This window comes from Dermacentor andersoni, unplaced genomic scaffold (assembly GCF_023375885.2).
Source record: "Dermacentor andersoni unplaced genomic scaffold, qqDerAnde1_hic_scaffold ctg00000081.1, whole genome shotgun sequence".
In the NCBI taxonomy this organism is placed as follows: domain Eukaryota; kingdom Metazoa; phylum Arthropoda; class Arachnida; order Ixodida; family Ixodidae; genus Dermacentor; species Dermacentor andersoni.
The window spans coordinates 303,339-318,174 of NW_027314792.1; the positions used below are offsets into that span (position 1 = coordinate 303,339).

Sequence of the window (14,836 nt, forward strand, 5' to 3'; positions counted from 1 at the left end):
GCACCCTAGAATAAGGTGGGTTTTATAGGCAATTACACCCTTATGATGGTTATTCTATATTCCAATAACACCCTATCCCTTGAGGGTGTTTTGAACAAAATATTACCCTTCGACCCATGGGGTGTAAGGGTGTGATCAGGAATATATTACCCCTTCACCTATCGGGTGTAATAAGCAATATAAGAGCCCTTGCTAAAAGGGTGTTGAAGTACGGCATGTTGAAGCGGGTACACATGCACTTCATTGTATGTTTCGTAAGTCTAAAGTCAGGCTAGCACACAGAAATGTTAAGTACGGTGTGCATACAATAGGTAATGTGTTTCCAAACGCATGGCATAGCAACTTTGAGAGAAAACACAATCACATGTGAGTGTTCTGCGCGAAATGGTCCCATTTACCACAGATACAGGAAGAGTGACTGCATGGAGGGTCATTTATTCTAGCCACCTGTACAATATTTAGAGCTTGCACTACGCCTTGTATGTGGTGACAAGTCTTGTGGTCGTTCTACACTGAAGAACAGTCTTATTCAAACCAATGTTCCAGGGCACAGGCGAAGCTGGTGATGCCTTTGTGTAGCTCCATTCCAATGTCCTAAGGCGAGCCATCATAGATGAAACCATTTCTTCCTTGATCGCTGTAGCCATCTGCTTGTTTTCTACCTGCAAAATGATTTGTTGCAATTTAATGTCAGGAAACATACACGAAACATGACAAGCAGCGCTTCCCTGCATCATTCACTTTAATATTTCAAGATTACATGAAAACCAGGATAAAGAAAACAAGCACACATAGTGCTTACTTCCAAGAAATCGTTATTTCGAAAGAATAAGGCATTTATTCTGCCACATCATGGATGTAGGAGAGACAGGTTACACAATTATATGAGGGCAATTCAGAAATTATTGCCTCCAAACCCACTACTTTGCCGATATTACTGCAAACATTTTGAACTCTTTATCATTGATGCACTTATGTTTATGCTATCGAATGTCGCCTCACATTCCTATCTCTTCTCATTCCAGAGTAATCGAGCAATTCATGGCATCCAGTGGTGACGTCAAGTTGAAACAGCACGCTGTAATTGAATTTCTGACTGCGGAAGGTTGTGCGCATATCAACATTCATCGCCATCTGACTGCAGTTTACGGGGATTCCTGTGTTGACGTCAGCACTGTGCAGAGGTGGGCAAGGACTGTGAAAGACCAAAATCCTGCCGCATCAAATCTCCAGGATCAGCACCGATATGGACGGCCCACAATGGCTTCTGATGAGGGTCATGAACATCAGGCAGATAGGTTCACTCAGGGCAATTGCAGGATCAAGCAACACCAGATTGCAACAACACTCACCATTTCCATTGGCTCAGTGAACCACACCATTAAAGACCTGCGTTACAAGAAGACTTGCACTTGTTGGGTGCCATGGCAACTGACGACTGACATGAAAAAGTTGAAGCATTGCGAACAAGTTCAAATCTTCTTGTAACCCAGGAGGTTCTTAATTATGTGGTTCACTGAACCAATGGAAATGGCGAGTGTTGTTGCAATCTGGTGTTGCTTGATCCCGCGATTGACCCGATTCAACTCGTCTGCCTGATGTTGATGATCCGCATCAGAAGCCGTTGTGGGCCGTCCAGTTCGGTGCTGATCCTGGACGTTTGATGCGGCTGGATTTTGATGTTTCCCAGTCCTTGCCCACCTCCACACTATGCTGACTTCAACACAGGCATCCCCGTAAACTGCTTTTAGACGGTAATGAATGTTGAAGGGCGTAGAACCTTCAGCAGTGAGAAATTCAATTACAGCCCGCTGTTTCAAGCGGACATCACCACTGGATGCCATGCATTGATCGATTACTTTGGAACGCGAAGGGATAGGAAGATGAGGCAAGTGACATTCTATAGCTTAAACATGAGTGCATTAATGATAAAGAGCCAAAATGTTTGCAGTACTACTGGCAAAGTAGTGTGTTTGGAGGCATTACTTCCTTAACCGCCCTCATATTACAGCAATAACACTGGGCAGTTTGTTTTCGTGTGTGACATCTGACCCAAAACTACAACTTGGAATGTGCACAAATAAAGATGCTCGTGTTGAGCCCAATAAATTGCTTACAAATATATCAATCCTTTCTTATGCAATAAGTTTACAATGAGAAGCCACATCATCTCACTGCAACTTTTCCCTGCAAGCAAGTTACATTGAAAATAAGGTGCAGCCATATGCTTCGCTATGCATCGCACTGTAACCATCAAGAGGTACTTTGACATTAATGCCTTGTTCCCAAAACCAACAGTTTAAATGCCAACCATTATTTCACAGGAGGTGGTGGCCACAAGGCAAAAACAAATTCGCAGGGTTTACGTGCCAAAACAATGACCTTACATTCATCGGTTAATATAACACATGGCATTGTTGTTTCGCCTGCCTCCTCAGAATTATACATTGTTAATAAGAATAGAAATCAGCATTTTCACAGAAGCTTGCTCCTTTAACAAGAGGCACTAACGATGCTGTTCTTTAGGTTTCCCAGGCAAACAATGCAAGCATCACTATACTCACTATCACAAACAATGCAAGCATCACTATACTAAGCATCACTAAGCTGACCTTTATTTTTTTCTTAATCTATGACCTACACAGTGGCTGGTAAGAACCCCTCTCCAAGAAATATTTGGCATCTCTACTAGAAGCCCTACCTACACCTTTTAACATCATCTTAGACATCTCCACTAAGCAAGCACATAATCCTGCTGGTATTTTTATTACAGAGGTTTTCACTAAAGATCTTCCGAGCAAGAACTCTTTAGCATCTGATCATTTAGATGCTTTGAACTGGAACAACACAGTGAATGCATCATGCTTAACAGAAGTTTAGCTATTTTAATCAAAGCACAGTTAAAGCCTTTCATGTATTAAGTTTGTCATCTGCTTTTACTTGATCTTGCTGCTTATCTGATCGTGAGTTACACTAAGATCAAACATTCTAATGGCCAACATCTCATCTGTGAAACGCAGAAACTTTAGTGCACTTGTCAGTGTTGTTACGGCATTCTTAAATGTGATGATTAGGCTGCTGGCTGTTTAGCACTGAAGTAGCATTGTACAGGGTGATCATTTTTAAGTATTATGGAATTTTTAAAAATTTCCTGTGGCAGATGGCATAATTCTTGTCCTTGAGCTATATTATTTGAAGAGGTAGAAATCACTAGCATGAGAAATCGAAACACATGTTCAATTAATTAAAAAAATTCACTATTGACTTGGTAACTAATTATTTTACTGTGCATATTGCAATTTACGAATTGTAGCCAGTGAGCTTGGAAGACGTGTGCACTTGAACTTCCAGGATGACACCAGTTTAGGAATATTTCCCTGATAAAGAACACTACACAAGGGTGTTCCAGTTACTTTTGTGCATCAGTGCATACAAGCACATTTTGTTAAAAAAGTAAGTGGAACAACAGTGCACTTTAACGGCAAGTTTGATGGTGCATATCTCCAAACTGGCATCATTCTTGATTTCCAAGTGGATGCATCTTGTAATCTCACTGGCTATGATTCGTAAATTACAATATGTGCCTCATATATGTGGTGGCACTGGCAAATACTCCCAGAGTTCTACTAGGAAACATAAATACTGAAGAAAGTGGATGGGGAAAAGGCGCCTGCAGTAGTTCAATTGGTAAAGCATCGCACGCGTAATGTGAACACGTGGGTTCGTTCCCCACCTGTGGCAAGTTGTTTTCTCATCCACTTTTATTTTCATTAATTTATCATTATTTCATTTATTATTCACAAGTAATTTACCCTAAGTTGTCCTTGGTGTTAGTGTTTGCTGGCTTCTTAGGATAAGATTAATAAGCATCGGCCTCTCGGTTAAGCCACTTTCTTTGTTTATATGTGCCATGAAGTAATTAATTGAACATGTGTTTCGATTTCTCGTGCAAGATATGTCTGCCTGTTTGAATATTCCTGCTCAAGGACTAGAATTATGCTATATGCAACAGGTTATATTTAAAAATTCCACGAAACTTAAAATCATCACCCTGTATAAAGACACTGTGAATTTTAAAACAAGCTTCAGTGAACCTTATTGAATCAGCAAATGGCCAGTGTAACTAGCCTGCTTATCCTGGAAATCTTTTGTAGCTTATAAGCATAGAGCATTTCACTTACACATTTAGGAATGCGTAATTTTCTTGAAATCAGTCCTTTCTTTTTAACAGCTAGCATCCCTGCCAGTTTAGTTAGACATAATGTTGCATGACTTCAATAGTACTGCAAAATCAGATTTTCTTTCTGCTCCCAGTGTCTAGTGATGTATCTTTACCAGTGTCTTTAGCAGCTGAGATAACTAATGTTCCTGCAGGTAAATATCAGAAAACATTGCGATAACTGCCAAGTAAATGCAATCGTGCATCTTGCTTACAATACAGCATGTGCTCTACCTCCTGCCAGGTTTGTACTCCATATCAGGCCAGCATGCAACTTGTACAAGAGGCACCTTTCGTATGCATGAAGATATTTTATGAGGTTATGGTGGTGTCAAAACATGACATCAACCATAATGCCTTAAACTATTATATGAAACACTTACTTGCACAAAGATAGAAAAGGCACCACTTTTGAATTTAGCACATTCGGTTTACAGTACCATAGTAGAAATGGCTCAACTAGTACAGGTACGCAAACGAGCTAGTTGGTATTGGTCGAGGACTTTCGACAATGTGAACTCGACAAAGGATGGAGAAAGAGGCGATAGCATTTGTCTCCATTTCTCGCCACTTTGGACGTCCTTTGTACAAGCCCGCGCTGTTGAACATCATGGGTCAACTAGTACAGCCTGAAAAAAATGTCATGAAAGAAAACTTGGCACTCAACCTGAACAATTCTGCCTGTCAGGTATTATGGTTTCTTCAGAACTTATTTCTTTATACAAAGACCGACCCATCAAGTAAAGCTTACTGAAAGAAATGAACAACATCAACACCTCTCAAGGCACATGCATCAAAAGAGTTAGAGCATCATACACGTTACCTTTAAGTGCAAAAGTATTCTTTTTCTTAGGCAAACTGCATTTCTAGTTTCTTACACTCTATATATTCATTTGTCACAGCTATGGGAAAATCACAAGGTGGAAAAAGATGTGTTGGTGCAATTTCAACTTTTATGTACAACAACAAAAGGTAAAGCACTGGAAATCTCACTGGTCCTCTGTCTAAATGACACTCAGTTTCATTTGTCATGTCCACTCCTATCCTGATGGCAGCAGAAACAGGAAGAGAGCAGCGTGGTTCAGAAAGCAGACGAAGGAGCTGATATCCTAGCTGACATAAAGAGTAAAGAAGGCAGCTGGTCAGGCCATGTAGTGCAGACTTGAGACATCATTAACTAGCGCGAAAAAGACAATGGACGACAGCTAGAAGCACACAGGACAGAGCTCTAGGCTTCAACTGAAATTTTGGCTACACAGAAACATAGGATTCAGGGGATGCGACCTCGACGGATGGAAGCAACATTCACATTTCCCTTTCCCTGTCTGACAAAGGAGATATCGCAGCAAATTGATGGATAGGTTCATTTCGAGATACGAACACTCTTTTTGGTGAGAGCCAGAGAAGGGGTGCTTACACACCTATCACCCGCTTTTTGATGCAAAGTGCTTCGAATATTTTCATGTAGACCTGCCTCTAGAGCCGTCTGGGCAGATGAGTGCTTTGAAACTGCTCTGTGCATGAGCACCTACAGCAATGATTGGCCGGATGGCCACCAGCCACTGACAACTGCGGTCGTTTAAACACCAACCTGTTTGGCTTGAGGAAACATAGGGAAGCTTTCAGTACCTTAGTGGCTGGTGGCCACATGGCCAATCATCGCCATATGTGCTCATGCACCGAGCAGTTTCAAAGCAATCGTGTGCTCAGGCGGCTCCAGAATCAGGTACATAGGGAAATATACGAACCACTTTGCATCAAAAAAGCGGGAAATAGGTGTGTAAGCACTCATCTCTGGCTCTTACCAAGAATGTTCGCAAGTGAAATTAACCTGTTCATCAATTTGTTCCGATAGCTCCTATGTTGTTTCTGTCTGTCGACATTCTGTGCATTCCATGTTTCTGTGTAGCAAAAATTTCAGTTGAAGTCTAGAGTTCTGTCTTATGTGCTTCTTGATGTTGTCTTTGTCAGGCTAGTTATTGATGTCTCAAGTCTGCCATGAGCACCAACTAGCCCAAGTGCCTTCTTCAACCATGTAATGCATAGGGCAGATAACCGGTGGCACATTCAAGTTACAGAATGGAAGGCAAAAGAAGAGAAGGGTAGTCAAGGACGGTAGAGAAGCAGACTATGATGAAGTCAGAAAATTTGCAGGCTTCACTTCGAATCCGCTAGCGCAAGACAGAGGTAATTGGAGCTCACTGGGAGAGGTCTTCATCCTATGGTGGAAAAAATATGTCGGCCAATTGTGGTGAAAAAATTATACCTGTCAGCTCAGATGTCTTCACAGTCTTTTCAGCAATGTGTAGGCCCAAGACAGCCAGTCGGTTCCCATGCAATTGCTTCATGTTGACTGTAACTGCATGAGCACAAGAAAACAACCCACCATTAATGCCACTCGAGATTGACCACTCAATAAAAGAACCTCTCAAAGCTGCAAATACAATTAAGCATTTACCAGCTTAATACATACATATATAAAGGCGAAGAATAGTTACAATAATCATACGCTTTATAGCTAGACATTAAAATAAGGTAGTGAAACGTACAATAACCGTAGGACGTTGAGTGCAATTCATTTCAGAAATACTTTTGACCACTGACAGGACGCCTCAGGCAGGGCTCAGTCACACAACAAGAAAACATAAATAGTAGTAGTAATAAGCATGCCTGCGTGAAACCTAGACACGAATTCAAGGACGAGAAAAAAATTGATTAGGCTCGGTGTACTTATTTATACAAGAAGATAAATTTATAAACAAATAGCGCAACCACGCGTTCATCCGCAACAGCATGACAGCTTCTAGAACAAACGAGCACAACTTAAAACGAAGGATTAGTACATAGCCGGGGTGGTCGTGGTTCTTTTGTTTTGCATTAGTTCTAGTCATGAAAGCACGAGCACTGCAAGCTACTTGCGCCATTACCTATCGCGTGACCTCCGACAAAAAAACAAATGAGTGCAAGTAAATAAGCGACATTTAATACGGTTTTCACACTGCACACTTTTGCCCGCGATCGATCCTGACTGGAATCGAATTTCTGGGCGCGTTTGGCTTCGTTGCACAATCTGCGGACGGGAGCCAATCGCGGTCGAAAATTTGCATCCAGAATGGGCTCGATCGTGATCGAAAGTGGCCCTGTGACACCGGTATAAGTCTGCGCCCATCTTTTGTAACAGAATGAACCAATTAGTCAAACCAAAGTATTATTTACCTGCCTGCGCCGAATACTGACGCGTAGCAGTACTTAATTCTCTACAACTCTAGTTGAGGACACGTGAACAATGAAACATTCTTTTTCTTTTTCACATTCGGTGCCCGTCGGCTATGCCTGGAGTACAGATACTACACTCGCATCCAACCCACCTTGTGCTGCCCTTTAAAGAAATTACGCGAAAATTACTACCACAATGACGCACCATAAAAAGGCGACGCTGAACGTGACTACGTACGTACCTTTTATATGAGCAGTCCATGCGCCTTGCAAAAGGCCCTCGGTTTGAAGGTGGAGCGCTGTCACGATGTGTATTCTGGGCACGCCGTTTGGTTTACGTAGTGGATGGACCATGTTGACGATGCATTCCGCCGAAACACAAAACGTCCACTTCATCACTGTTCAGGCCGAATGGAAGATGTTTTCTCTTTCGCCACGAATGACGGCCGTCGTAGGCATAGTAAACACACTGTCACAAAGAAACACCGATGTCGTAGGCCGCTGCTGGCTTTCTTTCTCACGCATAATCGCGTCGCCTTCACTCCGGACGCTCAATTCACGTCGATGAGCGCAAAAGTACACGAAAACAACGAAGTAGTACAGTCTAAACGCAGCAAAAAACAATCGAATTACTCACAACTTCAAGAATGTCACGGAGAACACACCAAACACACATGCACCCGCCGGCCCGCCGCGGAACGCAGGAAATGACGTAGCGGCGATAGCAGCGACACCCGTCGGGGGAAGTTATTTCAATTTCGGTTTCGTTTTCAAGGCATAAATACACATATTTTTTTAAAACTACGTGTGTATATTACTTTCCAAGCTATTTATTTTACGCTACCTCTAAGCCATTTCCTGTGTTTACGGGTAGGTTCAATGGAAATTTATTCGCAAAAACATTGGCTGATATCAAATGAAATGGAATGGCAAAGGTGGGCTGGTAACTGCATGTAAGTGAATTCATTTTCTATATATATATATATATATATTTGCTTGGACGTCCATTTGTAAAGAGACGTGGCCCTTCCTGATTACATAGGATGCAGAGGTACTTGCGAGTCTGTCTTTTCTTTTTTGCACAGAGAAAGAGAAAGAGAGAACAAAAAAGCTTTAATTGGCCTTTTTAAAAAGTTTACAATGCTCATATTTCTTAACTGGTTTGCTCACGCAAATATTATATAGCTTGGACGAACGACAGATGTAGAAGTACTTGCATAATAGCTTTCTAAACGTATAGGCGATACCACGAAATTTCACATGCACAGAATAAACCGAAAACCTCAAGTTTCCAAGTACGAAAAGTATTTCTTTGCGTGGTGTCGTGAATGTGCAACCGAAGCGAATCCAGTTCTCGTTTTTTTTTTCTTTTTTTAAGAGCGGGTGAGCGATGGGGCCGATGAAAGCTCAAACGAAAGAACAAATATAACGACTCCCCTTTGGTGGACAGTACCGTGAGTTGTCGTTGTTATAATCTGATGTCGGTCTTTGTCTTACTACAGTTGCTTAGAACAGCAGTTTGACGGGTAATGAGCAAGATATATTCACAACCGAGGAATTTTGTGCATGCGGTAGACAAGTCATTTTCAACCCAACTACTGTCGCCCTCAAACTACCGCTAGCAAAGCAATTTACTATTGTTCCCATTCAATAGCTGCGCCTATACAATCGCCGAACCCGTTTGCTCGGCGAGGGTGCAGCTGTGGTAAAGGCTATTGAATGACAACAACAATTTCATGGCAAAGTGTGGGAACTGTGATGGCATTTAGTCTGGGTGTTGGCTTTAAGCATTCTCTTGTCTCCCCTTAGTACCATACTATCTCTCCTCTGCGCTGTTGCATGTGAGTACAAAAGTAAGCACTGCACCTTTTGCACTACTTTTGCGGGGGGGGGGGGGGGCTAACGCGTAGTTAGTCTTTCAGAGGGCATTGTGTCGATGGCAAGGGTGTTTCAGCGGGCATTGTGACGGCTAAAGAGTGTTGTAGCGATGCCCACGAAGTTCTCGCTAAAACGACTCGCACACGCCTTCCCCGCGTCCCTCTCATGTTCATTATGCACGCTCTCAAATCACCCACCGACGTGGCTGGCAAGGCAGTGACAGCAGCAGCAACGGAATTGGAAAGGGTGAGGGAGGAGGCATAGAAAGCTTCGCTTTAAAATCTGGCAGAACGCCCCCGTGCACACTGTAACCTGCAATCCAGAGCTCTGGTGTTAGGACAAAATTCAATTTCATTCTACAAGGTATTTCTTTCCCGTATTCAGCATGTGCACATGTCTCACCCATCTCGCGATGGGAGACGGGCGAGTCTCGCGCAGGTCTGCATATGCCAAGATATCGCGAACGTACTTGGCAGGCGGGCAATTGCACGCACACTTCAAAAATGCCTCGCCACTGTTCCGTGAACAAAGATGGGTCTGCAGATGCCCCGCCAATTTCTGGAATCTCGTTATATCTACAATGATTGGCTTAATGTCCTATTCATGCATGCAATAATACCGTCTCCAATTTGGGAGGGGAAATATTTGAGTAAATAGCGCTGTTAGTCGGTGTTGTAAATACGTATGTATGCATCGCAAGTTGTACGTTGGTTCTCTATACTTTCTCATATTATTCTCCCTTTCTTTTTGAGCACTCCGTTCTGGCAGCTGTTTGTAAGCCAGTAGAACTTTCCTTTACTATACAACTACAAACTTAATAGTTTCTTGTTGTACAGCCAGCTTCGTAAATTGACGCGGACGCGAAGCCATGAGCGTTTTGCACGGCTCGTTCTGCAGATGCCGCTTGAGCAAGGCATTGTGGTGGGTGAGAAGGCTCAAGTTTGCCAACGAACCTACCTTGTTTATGAACTTGAGAGAAGCAGAACGAATTGGGGTTATTGATTCGGCGAAAAAAGGTCAGGTGGGGTTAAAGCTTCCCAAATCGGCGTATCTTTTTTCCGCGTATGGTTCGTCGCGCCCTTTTCTGCCTGTTTTGTTGTGCTTGAAAGAAACCTAGACGACCGCACTGCTTTCGAGCAAGTGTGGCGCGTCCAGCTGCATGCTGTCACGTGGCCTGTTCATTTTGCTGGATTCCTGGCGTCCCAAAAGCAGCAAGAGCTGCACTAGTTCTGCCTTACTGAAAACATTTTGAACATTTTTCATTTGGTTAACTATTCAATACCAGAAAAAGTAGGTGCGTGCTGTTGGATTCCGCGGAATTTGTGCGTGACGACATTTGAGAACTGTGTGCCACCTAGAATACTATGACATAATACATAGTAGTGCTTAAGCAACAGGTTTTTCGAAGGACATATTTAATATAGCTCGTCAAAACAGAGAGTGAAACGGAGGGGGACTCTCTTCAGGAGTTTTGTTGGCATTGAAAGCCCGACATGTCTCGGGGGGAAGGAGTTGGGGTAGGGGAGGGCACACTTCTGTATCCGCCACTGGTTTGTAGTGCCGTGGGACACGCTGTCTCTTCGTGCAACTGTATGTTTGTGAATGTAATAAAAATAAACAAAAACACCCTTGCACCCACCCCCAATATTGTTAGTCAGTGCACCCTTTCGGTGGGTAAAAGGGTGTTATGGCATCTAGAACTGCCCTATGCTTCGCAAAAAGTCGTGATGATGGGATGTTTCTTGAGTGAAAACACCCTTCAAGGGTGTTATGATTCGCAATTATCACCATCAAGGGTGTAAATTATTTTACTGTGCATGCATCTTTTGGTAGACGCGGATGAAGTTTTCTGCAAAACCACAAGATGTGCATGCAAATGGTGCTTTTTGCAGAACGCGCACGTGGATTTCTACCAAACGACGTGCTAAGCATGCCGATGCTGCTCTTTTTAGCACCCGCGCACGCATTTGTGCGAAAACGCGTTTTAAGCATGCACATGCATCTTTTGGTAGACGCGGATGAAGTTTTCTGCAAAACCACAAGATGTGCATGCAAATGGTGCTTTTTGCAGAACGCGCACGTGGATTTCTACCAAACGACGTGCTAAGCTTGCCGATGCTGCGCTTTTTGGCACCCGCGCACGGATTTGTGCGAAAACGCGTTTTAAGCATGCACATGCATCTTTTGGTAGACGCGGATGAAGTTTTCTGCAAAACCACAAGATATGCATGCAAATGGTGCTTTTGGCAGAACGCGCACGTGGATTTCTACCAAACGACGTGCTAAGCATGCCGATGCAGCTCTTTTTAGCACCCGCGCACGCATTTGTGCGAAAACGCGTTTTAAGCATGCACATGCATCTTTTGGTAGACGCGGATGAAGTTTTCTGCAAAACCACAAGATGTGCATGCAAATGGTGCTTTTTGCAGAACGCGCACGTGGATTTCTACCAAACGACGTGCTAAGCATGCCGATGCTGCTCTTTTTAGCACCCGCGCACGCATTTGTGCGAAAACGCGTTTTAAGCATGCACATGCATCTTTTGGTAGACGCGGATGAAGTTTTCTGCAAAACCACAAGATGTGCATGCAAATGGTGCTTTTTGCAGAACGCGCACGTGGATTTCTACCAAACGACGTGCTAAGCTTGCCGATGCTGCTCTTTTTAGCACCCGCGCACGGATTTGTGCGAAAACGCGTTTTAAGCATGCCCATGCATCTTTTGGTAGACGCGGATGAAGTTTTCTGCAAAACCAAAAGACGTGCATGCAAATGGTGCTTTTTGCAGAACGCCCACGTGGATTTCTACCAAACGACGTGCTAAGCATGCCGATGCTGCTCTTAGCAACCGCGCACGGATTTGTGCGAAAACGCGTTTTAAGCATGCACATGCATCTTTTGGTAGACGCGGATGAAGTTTTCTGCAAAACCAAAAGACGTGCATGCAAATGGTGCTTTTTGCAGAACGCGCACGTGGATTTCTACCAAACGACGTGCTAAGCATGCCGATGCTGCTCTTTTTAGCACCCGCGCACGGATTTGTGCGAAAACGCGTTTTAAGCAGGCACATGCATCTTTTGGTAGACGCGGATGAAGTTTTCTGCAAAACCACAAGATGTGCATGCAAATGGTGCTTTTGGCAGAACGCGCACGTGGATTTCTACCAAACGACGTGCTAAGCATGCCGATGCTGCTCTTTTTAGCACCCGCGCACGCATTTGTGCGAAAACGCGTTTTAAGCATGCACATGCATCTTTTGGTAGACGCGGATGAAGTTTTCTGCAAAACCACAAGATGTGCATGCAAATGGTGCTTTTTGCAGAACGCGCACGTGGATTTCTACCAAACGACGTGCTAAGCATGCCGATGCTGCTCTTTTTAGCACCCGCGCACGCATTTGTGCGAAAACGCGTTTTAAGCATGCACATGCATCTTTTGGTAGACGCGGATGAAGTTTTCTGCAAAACCACAAGATGTGCATGCAAATGGTGCTTTTTGCAGAACGCGCACGTGGATTTCTACCAAACGACGTGCTAAGCTTGCCGATGCTGCGCTTTTTGGCACCCGCGCACGGATTTGTGCGAAAACGCGTTTTAAGCATGCACATGCATCTTTTGGTAGACGCGGATGAAGTTTTCTGCAAAACCACAAGATATGCATGCAAATGGTGCTTTTGGCAGAACGCGCACGTGGATTTCTACCAAACGACGTGCTAAGCATGCCGATGCAGCTCTTTTTAGCACCCGCGCACGCATTTGTGCGAAAACGCGTTTTAAGCATGCACATGCATCTTTTGGTAGACGCGGATGAAGTTTTCTGCAAAACCACAAGATGTGCATGCAAATGGTGCTTTTTGCAGAACGCGCACGTGGATTTCTACCAAACGACGTGCTAAGCATGCCGATGCTGCTCTTTTTAGCACCCGCGCACGCATTTGTGCGAAAACGCGTTTTAAGCATGCACATGCATCTTTTGGTAGACGCGGATGAAGTTTTCTGCAAAACCACAAGATGTGCATGCAAATGGTGCTTTGTGCAGAACGCGCACGTGGATTTCTACCAAACGACGTGCTAAGCTTGCCGATGCTGCTCTTTTTAGCACCCGCGCACGGATTTGTGCGAAAACGCGTTTTAAGCATGCACATGCATCTTTTGGTAGACGCGGATGAAGTTTTCTGCAAAACCACAAGATGTGCATGCAAATGGTGCTTTTGGCAGAACGCGCACGTGGATTTCTACCAAACGACGTGCTAAGCATGCCGATGCTGCTCTTTTTAGCACCCGCGCACGCATTTCTGCGAAAACGCGTTTTAAGCATGCACATGCATCTTTTGGTAGACGCGGATGAAGTTTTCTGCAAAACCACAAGATGTGCATGCAAATGGTGCTTTTTGCAGAACGCGCACGTTGATTTCTACCAAACGACGTGCTAAGCTTGCCGATGCTGCTCTTTTTAGCACCCGCGCACGGATTTGTGCGAAAACGCGTTTTAAGCATGCACATGCATCTTTTGGTAGACGCGGATGAAGTTTTCTGCAAAACCACAAGATGTGCATGCAAATGGTGCTTTTGGCAGAACGCGCACGTGGATTTCTACCAAACGACGTGCTAAGCATGCCGATGCTGCTCTTTTTAGCACCCGCGCACGCATTTGTGCGAAAACGCGTTTTAAGCATGCCCATGCATCTTTTGGTAGACGCGGATGAAGTTTTCTGCAAAACCACAAGACGTGCATGCAAATGGTGCTTTTTGCAGAACGCGCACGTGGATTTCTACCAAACGACGTGCTAAGCATGCCGATGCTGCTCTTTTTAGCACCCGCGCACGGATTTGTGCGAAAACGCGTTTTAAGCATGCACATGCATCTTTTGGTAGACGCGGATGAAGTTTTCTGCAAAACCACAAGATGTGCATGCAAATGGTGCTTTTGGCAGAACGCGCACGTGGATTTCTACCAAACGACGTGCTAAGCATGCCGATGCTGCTATTTTTAGCACCCACGCACGCATTTGTGCGAAAACGCGTTTTAAGCATGCACATGCATCTTTTGGTAGACGCGGATGAAGTTTTCTGCAAAACCACAAGATGTGCATGCAAATGGTGCTTTTTGCAGAACGCGCACGTGGATTTCTACCAAACGACGTGCTAAGCATGCCGATGCTGCTCTTTTTAGCACCCGCGCATGCATTTGTGCGAAAACGCGTTTTAAGCATGCACATGCATCTTTTGGTAGACGCGGATGAAGTTTTCTGCAAAACCACAAGATGTGCATGCAAATGGTGCTTTTTGCAGAACGCGCACGTGGATTTCTACCAAACGACGTGCTAAGCTTGCCGATGCTGCTCTTTTTAGCACCCGCGCACGGATTTGTGCGAAAACGCGTTTTAAGCATGCACATGCATCTTTTGGTAGACGCGGATGAAGTTTTCTGCAAAACCACAAGATGTGCATGCAAATGGTGCTTTTGGCAGAACGCGCACGTGGATTTCTACCAAACGACGTGCTAAGCATGCCGATGCTGCTCT

General features: G+C 44.2%; 1 long non-coding RNA gene across 1 annotated transcript; it reads right to left on the reverse strand.

The window, feature by feature from the left end:
* Nucleotides 1–415: 415 nt before the first annotated feature.
* LOC129386667 (uncharacterized) lies at nt 416–7,995 on the reverse strand. The gene is made up of 3 exons (XR_008613969.2): nt 7,678–7,995; nt 6,486–6,578; nt 416–662 (listed from the first exon to the last, which is right to left on the reverse strand). It is a non-coding gene; the product is annotated as an uncharacterized lncRNA (long non-coding RNA).
* Between the last annotated feature and the right edge of the window lie 6,841 nt (nt 7,996–14,836).